The sequence below is a fragment of the Pyxicephalus adspersus genome, chromosome 5 (assembly GCF_032062135.1).
Source record: "Pyxicephalus adspersus chromosome 5, UCB_Pads_2.0, whole genome shotgun sequence".
Taxonomy (NCBI): Eukaryota; Metazoa; Chordata; class Amphibia; order Anura; family Pyxicephalidae; genus Pyxicephalus; species Pyxicephalus adspersus.
This window is the reverse complement of record NC_092862.1, coordinates 38,748,337-38,762,688: the sequence shown is the minus strand read 5'-3', so window position 1 is coordinate 38,762,688 and position 14,352 is coordinate 38,748,337. Positions and strand designations below refer to the sequence as shown.

At 39.2% G+C, this 14,352-nt stretch overlaps 1 long non-coding RNA gene across 2 annotated transcripts; it reads left to right on the top strand.

The window, feature by feature from the left end:
* The first annotated feature begins 1,861 nt into the window (after positions 1-1,861).
* LOC140330790 (uncharacterized) lies at positions 1,862-13,526 on the top strand. Of its 2 annotated transcripts, XR_011920800.1 has the most exons (5): positions 1,862-2,220; positions 5,091-5,133; positions 11,160-11,295; positions 11,477-11,632; positions 13,312-13,526. It is a non-coding gene; the product is annotated as an uncharacterized lncRNA (long non-coding RNA). The 2 variants fall into 2 exon arrangements; XR_011920801.1 differs by lacking the exon at positions 11,160-11,295 and having other exon boundaries at positions 1,870-2,220.
* The last annotated feature ends 826 nt before the right edge of the window (positions 13,527-14,352 follow it).

Genomic DNA, 14,352 nt, shown 5'->3' with positions numbered 1-14,352 from the left:
CTCCAGTCCTCCAGGCCACATTGACATCCCAGGTTATTTCCCCTACATGTACAGAAGTTTATCTGTCGCACAAATAATGGTAAATAAATTAGACCTTTAATTTACAGGATGGTCAAGCTGAAAATTTTTTGGATAAGATGATGGCTGCAGTTTTTTTCTGTCACCCTATATTTGTGCTATTGTTTTCAGATGAAATTTTTTTTGGGTAAAAATACATTCCAATATATGGCAGTGTACACAAGCACAATTTAATATACATTTTTATGGAAAATATAAAAAGATGAGGTGCATAATATATCCAGCCTGAAAACTGCCCCCCTTAAAGTGGAGAAACAACAGGTATCTAAAATTGTCCATGTTTTCTTAAACTATTATCCAAGCTTTTTAATATTGAGTAGTGATCAAATTAGACAAAATAGTACTATTTACATTAAACTGTGTATTTTTGTTTGAATTCTGTAAAGAAAATCAAATAATGTTTTTTTCCCTGCAAATCGATATATGTATTATTTTGTTATCATAGGTAATGACAAATACATTACAGAACAGCTAAAATTGTTCTGGTCCATAAGCAGTATACAGGCAATATACAATAGGCTATATAAAAAACACACAATAGAAGATTTTATCATTACTTTCATATCTAACCTTTTTTCAGTGTTTACTCTTCTTTTGTTTTACCCAAACTCCAGTATATATATATATAGCACCTAAGCTGCATACACACTGGCAATTATTGTCATTGGAAAGGATCCTTCACAATCCTTTCCAACGACTAAGGACTGCACAATGCATGAATGAGTGCTGTACATACAGCGTCCTTCTGCTCATGGAGAGAGGAGAGGGAGAACGACGGAGCAGCACCCAACTGCGCGCTCTTCCCCCTCCCTTGCATTATGATCATTTGTCGTCCATGGATCCGCCAGGACGGGCGCTGTACACACCAGATTCTCGTCCGATATCGACCCTGAGCCGTTTATCGGGCGAGAACCATTGGACATGTGTACGTAGCTTTAGTTTGCATTACAAATGTTAATACCACTTGTTTTACATATGAGCAACTACATCCCAAAGGGTGGTCTTGACTGCAAGTAATTTCCTCTTGAAGGCATGCCCCACCAGTGAGAGAGTTTGCTTTCTATTAATTAATAGATATGGGAAACACTAATGTCCTCCTAGCTAATTCTTTGTGCTGCGGTTTGTAAGTATAAGCTGGTGGAATTCCGCTGTAAAAGCAGGGGAAGATGTTCTGTAGTTCAAGGGAAGAAGAGAGTGCTTATTAGGCTGCTTTCGGTAATGCTGTAAAGTTCACAGTATAAAACATATACCAAAACAAGTTCATAAGTATATTTAACAAATAAAAAGTGAGCATATTAGAAAAGATCACTGTTAAGATTTACTTACACCGGAAGATTTGAAGCTTGCAACTGCTAAGAAATTGGGTTAAAGCATAACTAAATTCCATTTTACCAATTTGTGATTAGGCAGTACTTTATTGCAGAAAGGGACAGGCGTTGTGCCTTCTGCAATAAGCATTCTTATCTGCCTGATCACTCTGTTCATCTGTCAAAATCATTGAGTTGCACATGTCGGGTTACCAGTTTCTTCTGCGGTTGCCAGCAAATACATGTGGGAGTTACGCCATCCTGGCCTGCCCAATCAAGAAAGGGAAAGATCAAAACAAGGGCCAGAAGAAAGTAGAAGACGGGGGCACCTGCGACAGAACAGGAACAAACAGGGTTTAGTTCTGCTTTATATGTTACTTTATCACATTGATTCATTTTTACTATCTTATAAAATTTTATATGGAGCCAAATATCTTAAAAAATGAGTACCAATGATATGAAAAGCATGAAACCCAAGATTTTTATTAAGATCACAAGTTATTATTGTGGATGAATGAGAAGATTGTTCAAAAAACTGATCTTGGAAGAAATGCGTGGTAAAAGACAATTATGCAAATTTCCCCTTTATAAAAATGTGCTTTGCTCTATAGAGACATAACAGAGAACAAGTTTTGAGGCATCAGGAAATTTTGTTTTTTACTTTTGGCAAAATGAACCAAATTCTTTTTACCTTTCTTGATAGATCAGGCTGACGTCCAGAAAGAAAAATGATTTGTGGAGCAAAGCATTGTTAAAGCAAAGATTCTTCACATAAAAATCCTTCAGCCTTGATCTCATGTGCAACATACTGTGCAAATCTGTATTTTTAGTGCTGGTAAGTGTAAAGACAAAGGGAAGCAATCAATTAAAAACCATGAGTGCCATGTGCTCTATCTTGTCCCAGGTTGGCCTCGGAATTTCTCTTTAATGTTCAGCGGCTAGCTTATTTAGGCTGTTTTGCTAAATGCTATCATTTTAAGAATGTGAGGAACTGGCCAGAAACATGACATGTTTATTATCCAGTTATATCTCCATGGATCATTGATTAATTTGAGTAGGAACTAATAGCACGCAGTGAAACTCCAGACTACTGAAACAAATAAAAAAATGAATAATTCTGTATATGAAGTCTGTCGCTATTTTTCTAGTGCTAGGAAGCTGTACTTCGGTGTATTTAACAATGGGTGTGTAGTGCTCAATGCCAATTAGTACCCGGGTTCCTCCTGTGTGGCACAAGAAATGCACACACAAATGCTTCTGCGTTTTTTTTTGTAACTTAGGATGTATGGGGAGAAGGTTAGGGTTGCAGAGTGTCAATATAGCACATCCAGAAGCATTCTAACACTGCCATTCTGGCTGAAACTCATAAATTCATAAAGAAGTGTGAGAGGAAGCTTTCTTCTTCTAGAGTGGGTTCTCCAGTGAATGACTGTCCCAAATTCAGCATCAACAGAGTCTTATTCTAAGCACTTCTCTTAAGGTCTCATCCATTAGCTTTTCCACTTGTAGCTAACCACTCTGAGAAGTTCTAAACCTATCTAGAATTTACTGAGAAAGGACCTTGCTACACTTGAGGGGTACTACAGGAGGTAGCACAACTAAGCCCATATTGGGAAGGTAACAATCCACTGCACTTCCAATTTTCCTGTGTCAGCTGTCCTCCACAAGTCAACTGTTATCAGCTCTTTTAGCTGAAAAAAAAGGTCTGCCTAAAAAACACAATTTTGTCAATGAATAATGTCAGTCCACCTAAACCAGCCTCTGCCATCACAGGGAATCCCCTACATCATTATAGTGGGCGTGTGCTGTACGGGACCCGCTTGGACCACGTTGACTCTGATTCCAAGCACGTGCTCTGCATGGAGCCCACACTGACACGGACTCGGTGCACAGGGAATCCCTCACTTCACCCTGGTGGGCGTGTGCTGTGCGGGACCTGCACAGACCACACCCACTTTGGATCATACCCTTTTCCTTACAATACCCAATGAGCTGCTATTTTCTCAGCTTCCCAGAGGTTTCCTGCACATTACAGTAAAGCTGCGTACACACTTGCAATTTTTGTCGTTGGAAAGAATCTTTCACGATCCTTTCCAACGACAAGGGAGTGCACGATGCATGAACGGTGCTGTACATACAGAACTGTTCATGCATTGTGCAGTCCCTTGTCGTTGGAAAGAATCTTTCACGATCCTTTCCAACGACAAGGGAGTGCACGATGCATGAACGGTGCTGTACATACATACATGCTCTATGGAGAGGGGAGGGGGAGAGCGACGGAGCGGCACCCTGCTGCGCGCTCTCCCCTTCCCTTTCATTAGAATCGGTTGTCGTCCATCGTCCGTGGATCCGGCAGGGCGGTCGTTCGGACGATGGACGACACCGACTGTACACACGGCAGATTTTCGCCCGATATTTGGCCGATGCCGATTATCGGGCGATAAAAATCTGCCGTGTGTACGTAGCCTAACTCTTGACAATGTTCAGGCCTGACACTAATAAACGGGTGTAGCAGGCTCAGATCTCTTAGCCGTGTTTACAGTTCTTTTACAGACTTAGCCATAATTTATGTTTATTTACATGCCATTTCCATTACAAGAGTTTATTCTTTATATCACATAAAACATGCCCTCTGTGTACAGTGCCATGGGGACAGCAAAGGTGGTTACAATCAAACCCTTAAAAACAGAGGGAATAGTAGAGGTTTGAGGTAATGAGGTGCAAAATAAGGGTTAGGTGGGTTTGAGGTTCAAGGTACAGTAGGAAATATGATGGACATGATAACAGCAGGGACAGTAATAGTGGCTTAGGGTGTTAAGTCTAGATCAATTGGGATAAGGTTGAATCCCTATTTCTTGTCTTCCAAAGTTCCTCTACACCAGGCATGTCACCAGACTGACACCGGACTCTGTGCACAGGGAATCCCTCAGGTCACCCTGGTCGGCCCCCACACATTTTCACCTCACCAAATCCTGCCCCCTTTGCAAAAAGTTTGGACATCCCTGACCTAAAAGATGGTGCTGTAATTTTCTATAATGGTTTAAACAGCCTGAAGTAAATATATTGCTGGTTACTCGTAGAAATAGTGTCGGGTAAACCCTGCAGCATATCCAAGTAGTTATCTTTCTAGCCAGACCCATGAACTAAAACTAGGTGTGTTGTGTTAAAATATGTGCAGATCTGATGAGATTGGGTAGTTCAAAAGGCTTCCCTCAGCAGAATAACCCCAATGCAAAAAAAAAACATAAAAACCTTTTAGTTGACCCCTTCATTACAAAGCTAACACACTGGGTTATCTTAATTTCAAAATGTCAAATCAAACTTGAAATTTACGATCACATGACAGAAAATAGATCACCACAGCCTGGTGTTAAAACTTTGTAAAAGTAGCTTATTCTGTGAAAAGGATGATAAAAAAATTCTCCTTCTCAGTAGGAGAATCGTGTAGTAGTTTTGTTGTAGTGTTTATTAAAATGTAAAAAAAAAAGTTAAATTCTTTGAGGCAATATATTGCTACAAAAATAGTATTCCTTGTGAATATTTTCATGTGACTATTTGTAGTTTGCTTTTACAAATTTTAGTCTGGAGCAGTTTCACTATAATAAGCAATAAATAGCTGCTTTGGGGCAGATTCACCCTGGATATAGAAAGTGTCTGTGCCCTTAGCTGAGAATCATGTTCAAACTGTCATTTTCCTATTTTCAGAATGAAGAATTACAGCTGGAACCAAATGGACTAGTTAATGTTGGTATGTTTCTGTTTTGTTCTTACAAATTTGCCTATTTTTCTAGAAATTAAATAGATTGCCCAATGCCAATACATACATTTTAAAGCATGTTTGGGTTTGCTCTCTTTTAAATATATAACTACCGGTAACAATACCTGATACCACATTACTGATAATGACTAATAACCCAACCCAATAAAAAAAAAATGTGTTAGGGTTGTTTTCTTTAGCTTTTCTTTTAGAGTAGTAAGTAGCCATTGACCTCCTAGCATATGTGCAAGAATCAGTACCCTGAGTCTTTATAATACAAGACAGTTCAGGGACTTTTCATGTGTTATGTATTTGCACAAATTTCTCAATGACAGATCTTTAACTACTTGAAAATATACTCTTTCTATATTTGACAGTATTGTAACTGCTCTACAGCTGGAAAGTTGCATGGTAAGGTGTCTACAGAAACATTTACACTAATACAGCGAGGTGCTATGCAACATCCATCACCAGTAGTATCACCTCCACATATGTTATCATAGGCTCTTTTCCTCTCACCTGTAAATGGGTCTCTCTCGGCCATACATGGGCAGTTTACATATAACGGGGGGCTTTGGCCTACACCCTCCTATACAATCATAATCCATAAACATTTGTTAAAGTAGGAGTCCAGTAAAAGTAACTGGTGGAGGGGCTCTGTGTACATTCATGTGTGTTTTGTCATTGTAAGGTGGGGGTGGCTGCATCCTTCAGGACTTCTACTTCCTCTAAAAACTGTGGGCATCATTTTCTTTCCCAGATCCATAGTGAGAACAACGGCTTTTTTTTGGAAAAAGTTTTTGAATAGACAAAATGGGGTAACAATTCCCCAGGACATGAGAAACCTCTCCTCATTCTAATCAATATGAAATGTTATCAATAAGTCCAGTGGTTATCTGCTAGGGTTTCAAACCCTGGCAGGTGCTATGAGATTTAACTGGGCACAGAAACTAAGTTAGTCCTGGTCATCACTAGAGCACCCACAATGACCAATGGGCTAGTAACCCTAGTGGCCACCTGATAACTTTGCTGCAGAGAGACCACTAGGTCACAGCCCCAGGTCTCTCCCCACCAGGGACCAGTGTGAAAAATGGCTTCAATGTAGAAACAGCTGATAAACAGATACTGGGCAAGCTTGGTTTCAGCAGCCAGTGTGGAAGCGGACAGGCGGACATCAAGACAACCAATAGGGTATCAGGCAGTCAGGACAAGAGGCAGGCAATATTACAATTCAACACAATCTGAGATCAGGGCAACAATCAGGGCAGTAATCAAGGTCAGAACAGGTTTAGGCCAGAGCAATCAAAATTCATGAAGCGAGTTTATGGATTCATGGACAAGTCGAGGTCAATACCTGAGAAATCTAACAGAATATTGATGGGTAGAGTAGTTGGTATTATGCTGAGGAACTTAAATAGCACTCATAGGCACACATTGAATACGTGTGAGTGTACATTCATACACGCAGCTTCCTATGATTGTGTGAGCGCATAAAATCTTGTACGATGTTGCACATCTCCATGAGCTTCACGGGCAAAGAGGCAAAATCAAAATATTTCTTCCTCTTGGTAAAATGGCTCCAGACGTTTTAAATAATATTTTGAAACTGACAGCCAACTTGTAGAGAGCTGATAATCTGATTTGTATCACATCAGTTTAATCATCAGTCCAACTCCAGCGTCACTTTTTGAAAGTTTTGTATAAAATAGGAAAAGCTTGAAATCTGTTAGATTCCGAGTCCTCTCAGTGTCCTTAGGAGGTCCTCACCAAGACCTTTGGAAGTCCACAAATGGTTTTAAAGATCTTTCATATTCCATCAACAAGACCATTCAGCTTTTTACTAGAGCGAGCTCTGAGGATCACCACATGACAACAGGCCTAGTAGGTAAGTAAGTAAAAGGTCATTAGAGCATTGTTATAACCAATGAATGTCTAGCAGTATGAGTGGAACTGGAATTCTGCTCCTGGAGTTGGGCTTTGAAGCATGCTAACCCCATCAAACATGCGGCTTTGCTCAAAAGAAACTTCTCTCTTTAGATAGAACAATTGAAAAAACGCATTTCACATTCACTGATATATCTGTTGTGTCACTAAAACGATTCCAATGTGTACATCCTCTAACAACTTGCATAGTATCGTGCAAGAACAGTACAAACAGATTTAACTATAAACTTTAAACACCAGACAGTATTCACTTTACATTTACTGGCTTGTATCATGATTTGGCAAGACATCTACAATGTAGATTAATACTATATGAGCATTCCATGAAAACATCTTTTTTTAGTTCTGTTTATTGTTCTTTGTTCATTCATCATCTGTAATGTTATTCTGTTTGGCAATCATCTCTTGATATACAGACCATGTATGATTCTGTCAGTATTAGTCACTTTGTATGAACGTAGCCATATAACAATTGATCTGTGGAATCAATGCATACTTTTACCTTGTGCCTATATCGGGCTAGCTGACGTAATATAGAGAACATTAAACATCTTTGTCACAATGAATTCAGCTCAGGATTAAGAAAGAGTTTAAGAAATCCTTTGGTGAGTCAGAGTGTCAGGAGGTGAAATATAAAATTGAAAATACGATATTAGATCTTAAGGTAGTAATGGTGTATGCTATCACATAATTCCAGTAAAATACCAGTAGTTAAATTTTAAAATAATTATAACAATAAGTAATATTTTATATTTATACTAATAAACACATTTGAAAACCGGCATTATAACCTTTGTATGATCGATAAGTGCATTAAAGCATCAAAATATTACATCCATACAATGGACAATAAAATATTTATATATTCTTAACAATTAACCTTATAAATTTCAAGCTATTTTTGACCTATGTGACTTTTTTAGGCTTGTTCCCAAGTGTGTTGTCCTGTGTTATACTGCAAAACACAGCCACCTGCATTGCTGTTCATTGTGAAACTGATCCCATACATTATCATAAAAAAGAAATGCAGATCATTGGCAAAAAGCAATGCTGACTAATAACCAATTTCTTTTGTGTTTTTGGAGTTTTAATGAATCATCTTTTGTTCAGAGTTAAAATACGTGTGAACTTTGCAAATAATGAAGATGTGTTTGGATGTGGCTAATGTGGAGGGATAACAAGAACAATTCATCTGATTAAAAGCAGATACAATCTGGATAACATACCTGATTGCATTGTTTTAGCATTTGGCAGAAGAATTATGCCAGAATTTTTGCGCATTTTGACATATTTGAATTCTTTTGTCAAATCAAATGAAAGATTTTACTGTTGTCTAAACTAATTAGAGAAGCTTGGACGAGGCGACCAAGCCCAACGCAATCTGTTGTTACCCTACTACCCCAAGGTAAACACTTAAAAGTCTCCAAACATGGGTAAAAATCTCCCCTTTATTGTACATAAATGCTTAGTATAGGTAGTCTCCGGGTTACATACGAAAAGAGACTGTGGGTCTGTTTTTAAGTTCCCAACCTTTTTCGGACCAGACCACTAAATTTACCGGCTCCAGACCGTGCATTCGTAGGGAGCCGGGTGTCACTCAAAGGGGAAGAACCTTCCCCCAGAGTGACGTCATGATGCCGGAACCCGCCCACTCTCCCATCGCAGATCTGAGTGTGCAATGGGAGAGTGGGTGGGTTGTGTCCAGAGACAAAGCCCGCCCACTTCATTGAGCCTGCGACCTGTATGGGGGACATGGTCCGTAGCTGTGGCCAGTGTGTTCTCCCAGCGGGGTCTTTCTCCTGACCCCACTCGGGGTGCATCGACCAGAGCTGCGAACCACCAGTTGGCGACCGCTGCTTAAGTTGAATATTTATGTAAGTCAGAACAGTCTCAACATAATATTAGGCAGAGGGGTGTCAGTTACTGTATAAAATCCTCACTGTGAGTTAATTACAAACAAAGCAAAAAAAAACTTTATGGAGCCTAGACATTCATTAACTTCTGGAGCAAGCTGTGCTTTAATATGCATAAAGAAACACCTGCAGAGTTTGTCTTGGTTAATAAAGAGTTACAAGAGGTTGCAGAACAGCTCAGTCTCAGTTGTGTTTAGCAAAAGATTTCTTCTTCAAGTCATGCAAACCACCCCTTCCCACCTCCGAGCTTCTGTCCTGCACTCGAAAGAACAAGCAGGGAAGCCCTGTTTGTATCTAGTGGTGGTTTGTATGTAGGATGTCCTTAACCCAGGGACTAACTCTATTGCTAGGTTGGTAATCCATACTAAAGTGACAATACAAATGACACTCAAATCTATCTGTCCACCCCTGACCTATCTCCCTCAGTCCTGGATAAGGTCTCATGCTGCCTGTCAGCCATCTCATCATGGAACTCTAACAGATTTCTGAAACTCAACCTGGATAAAACAGAACTCATCATCATCCCCCCCTCAAATTCCAAATCTCCCCCTGACATATTCCTAAGGGTTAACAACACTGTTATTGGGCCCTCCCCTTAGGCACATTGTCTTGGTTTCCCTTTTGATTCTGCCCTCTCATTTACCCCCCGTATTCAGAACATTTCCAGGTCCTGTCACATTTACCTGCGCAACATCTTCAAAATCCGCTCCTACCTGTCCCCTGAGACCACCAAACTCCTTGTACATGCTCTTATCATCTCTCATCTGGACTACTGTAACCTCCTTCTCTCTGGTATTCCACTATCCCGACTCTCTCCTCTACAATCTATTACGAATGCTGCAGCCAGACTCACCCATCCTTCCCACTGCTCCTCTTCCGCTGCATCTCTTTATAGTTCCCTTCATTGGCTTCCATTTCACCTTAGAATCAAATTCAAGCTCCTGTTGTTTGCCTTCAAATCCCCTCACAGCTCCTGTCCTACCTACCTTTCTGACCTGATAGAAAAATACTCCCCTAGCCGCTCTCTTCGCTCCAATGACCTACTAATGACTTCCTCACTTATAACCTCATCACATGCACGGTTTTCAAGACTTTTCTAGAGCTGCCCCGACTCTCTGGAATGGTCTTCCTCACTCTATTCGGCTTGCTCCTACGTTCCACTCATTAAAAAGAGCACTTAAAACCCACTTTCTCAGACTTGCCTACACGTTTTCTTCTGTCTCCTAAAACACTCACTACTCCCCATCACTCCATATCTCCCCTCCTATTGTGTGAGACTCCCCCCACCGCCTAGATTGTAAGCTCTTCTCCTCCTGTGTCACTGTCTGTAACTGTCTGTCATTTGCTACCGCTGCGTAATATGTTGGCACTATATAAATCCTGTTTATTATTATTATTATGATTATTAATAATAATAATAATAATAATAATTACTTTTTTAGTACTTTTTTTTAGTTTTGAAAATATTAGTGCTTGAGACACCTGCTAAAAAATATAGGGCTGGGTGGGTGGGGATTTTTTATATGCAATCCTACAAGGAATCCCACATCAAGATTACATGGAAAACATTATTTTATACAGATATTTGGGTGAACAGCCTATGTGTTGTTTCTGTTGTGCTTTACTAAATTTTTATTTGTACTAATTCAACAATTTGTTAAAATTTGATTCAGTAAACACAGGTTATCTTCACATTAATCATGTGACGCACTTTTTGGAATCATGTTCAGGCAAATTTGGGAGTGGGTGTTTAATAAAAGCCGTAGACAGTAACTTATGATTTTCATAAAGTGCTGTTATAAAGGGTCTCTTAATCTTCAATTTGTTGTAAAAAGCACTCATTACTTTTATTAATATTTATTATTTTTATGCATAAATGTACAACTTCCGTATTCAAAATTCCTACTTTTAGTTTGATTAAGTGTCCTAATATTGCTACCAAATATAAGGGTATAGATTTTTTATGCCAAAATATACTGCAACAAAAGCCAATTTTATAATACTTTATATATAAACTATTTTATATTAGAATACCAATCAGTAGAATAAAAATGTGCTCAATATTTAAACACAGCTCATCTTTTATGAATATATTTTAAGTTGAACTCCAGCCTTACCCTTCTTTTTTGCATACTTGTACATTTTCCTCCTCTCTTTTAGTCCGATTTCTTTGCACATTGTAACTTACAAACAAGTATTGGAAGCTGCAGCAGATATTATAGGCCCACCTTATTTTCTTACTGATGAACTACATCTCGGTCCAGTCCACTTCATCAGTACTATCCTGACATTTCAGGTATTTGCATTCTGTCCTGTTAGAGATTTAGTTTTAGATTTGTGTGTGAGTGTACTCTAGGGTGATCTGTATTCAAATATATGTATGTTCTGATACTGAGTGTGAGAGGCAGTGCTGTAAGATGAAAATCCCTTCCTTAATTGTTGTTTACATTTCTGTTATCATGTTTTTTTTCACACAGGCTTCTGCTAAACCGCTTATAGGGTCATGGTACCACAGGGTATCACCTCCTGGACTAATGATGAGCACAGGCACAATACAAGGGTCTGATACAGCTGATCAGTGTTGTGATTTTTGTTGTGCTGTCAGCATTGGCAGAGGGGAATATATAACAAAGGTCAGTGAAAAACTATTTTTGAGACAAGCTTATCATGTGGGGAGAGAGCTTTAGAGAGCTTTGGAGAGAAAGTTTTAGATTTGTTTAGAGTTTAGTGTTTACACAGCAGAGAGAGTTGTTCTGATTTTAGTACAAAGGAGCGATAAAGAATTGTGTTACAACCCCCCTACTGACAGGTAAAGCAGGATCACCCAAAGTGCAGAATCTAAGTGACACCTGGTCTTCACCAGTGCACCCTGCAAGAAGTGATGGACCGGTAATCCTGGTGACTACTGGGCTCTTTGCTGCAAGGTGCCAGCTGGTGATAGCCCCCAGAGTTACCCCACCAGAGGGTGGATCAGTAGAGTAGGCTTTTAGGAGAAGACAGTCAAGCATAGTTACAAAATGCTCCAAAGGCAAAACGATGTCAGTATACAAGTGGAGGGTCAAGGGAGATGGCAGGCAAGGTGGCATTGTAACCATATCGGTAACTGGTCAGGTCAAAGCAAGGTACAGGATAGGTAAGCGCCAGGGACAGTCCCAACCGCTAAAGAGTTGTAAAGTCACAAACCTGCATAGCAGGGGCTGATATAGTCTCTACCCCTTTTAAGTTTGCCTTACCTCCCGAGCTGGTATTCACTCAGGCTGTTAGGGCGCAGCATGGAGCAAGCACAGAACTGAGCATGGTGGAGACCAGATATGAGGATATCATTTTAGGACATACAATTGCCAATTTATAAAGGTTCTAGCTCCAGGACAGGTATTCAGACTTATTCTGTTCTATACAGTGAGTCTCTGGCCTGGCACTAGCAACACCCTAAGAAGTCTAATAACAGTGAACATCGGATCTGCCGGTTTATTTGAGGTCAGTGATTTTGTAGCTGCTGAAGTAAGGGTGACTATGATCTCCCCAGGCCCTGCATTTTAGGTAGAAGTGGCAGTTGGATGTAATAGATTGAAGTCATCAGTAAAGTACTAATTCATATCAAATATGCATTCCGATGTGCTAAAGTCAAAAAATTAGGTTATATCTGTAATCATGTGCAGCAAGTTTTAACAGACCATCTAACAGGTTAAAAAAAGGGACAGAAACGACAGGGAGTGTTGTATGGGTACCTTTCTTGTTTTATAGAATTGTGAAGCAGCAAAGAAGTTTGAAGATGTGTTTCAGTAATATAAATTTGAATTTTCCAAGATCAGCAGAATTCAGACCAAAAATTGGGATGACGGGTGCACAGCAGCAATGCTTGAATACTAAATACTAGAAGGTTAGCCTATGTTCATTTTATGAACACAAAGGGTAATTTTCAATGTTGACTACAATGTGCTTAAACTTGTATTAACTTTTTAGCTCTGTTAAGCCCCCCTATCCACCTCCTCCCCCCAGTAGTATCCAAAATAAATATGATTCTAAGCTTTCTTTACCCCAAATCCTGGCAACATGCCATACAATTTTTACTAACAATAAAACTATCCCGAACATCTCCATTAATAACAGAGATTGAGAAATAACTATTATTGAGCTCAGATGTGGCTCCAGCTTTAGTCCCGGAAATTTTATAGCACTTGGTTTGAAAAAGCATGAGTCAGAAATTGTGATCATCTTTCAGAATAATTAAGACATCTGTCCTGTATGGCTGCATTACTCTTATGTACTGTTGTTCTTTATATTTTGACTACACTTTCCCTATTTTTTTCAGCTTAATAACTGTGCAGCAATAAAGACAGCAGACTTTAAAGGAAACTTGGAGCATCACATCGCTGGGATCCTGGCTTTGAGTCCTGCTATTTGATTGTTATACTTCAGCACTGAAGTCCAGGGTTCAAATCTCAGCCAGAGCATCATCTGCATAAAGTTTGTACGTTCAACCCTTGTTTGTTTCCCCAATTTTAAAATAAACTGGTGAGGTACTGATCTTTCTCAAATTGTCTTTACAACATAAGGATTTTGGATTGTGAGCCCCCATGAGGGGCAGTTGATGACATGACTTTGGACTGGAAAGTACTATGTAAAATGTCGGAGCTAAATGAATACAAAGCAATAATAAAGTGCTCTATTCTTGTCCCACTACCTAATTACTATTTCTGTGGCAAAGGCAATATATGGATAATTTGAAGTCAATGTGTAGTATTAAAATTTGATGCTACAGAAAAATAAGAAAACAATATAAATAATCAAGTAGCATTGTGCATTGTAACACTTAAAGCTGTGTGATCTAAGTATTTAACGAGTTTTTCTCTTTCTCTGTCCTAATATGTGACAGAACCACTGTTTCTTACTTATTCTGCTATTATACTAACAATACAATACATGTAATTTCCTATCAATGCTACTTTTGGTTGCACGGTGGCTCAGAGGTTATCACTTCAGCCTATGCAGTGCATTTCAGGTTCGATTCTCGGCCAGTACACTATCTGCATGGAGTTTGCAGGTTCTCCCTGTGTTTGTGTGGGTTTCCGCCCACATTCTAAAAAATATGCAGATAGGTTTATTGGCTTCCCCTAAAACTAACCTTAGACTGTTTTAAATCTTAACATACATTAATATATGTAAAGACATAACATATGACTGAAAGGACATTAGATTGTGAGCTCCTTTGAGTGCAGTTAGTGACATGACTATGGACTACAGCACTGTGTAATATGTTGGTGATTTATAAATACTGTATAATAATTCTAAATCAATATAACTAAACCAATTATCCATCGTAATAGAAAATTTTATTACTTTCATTCATTTT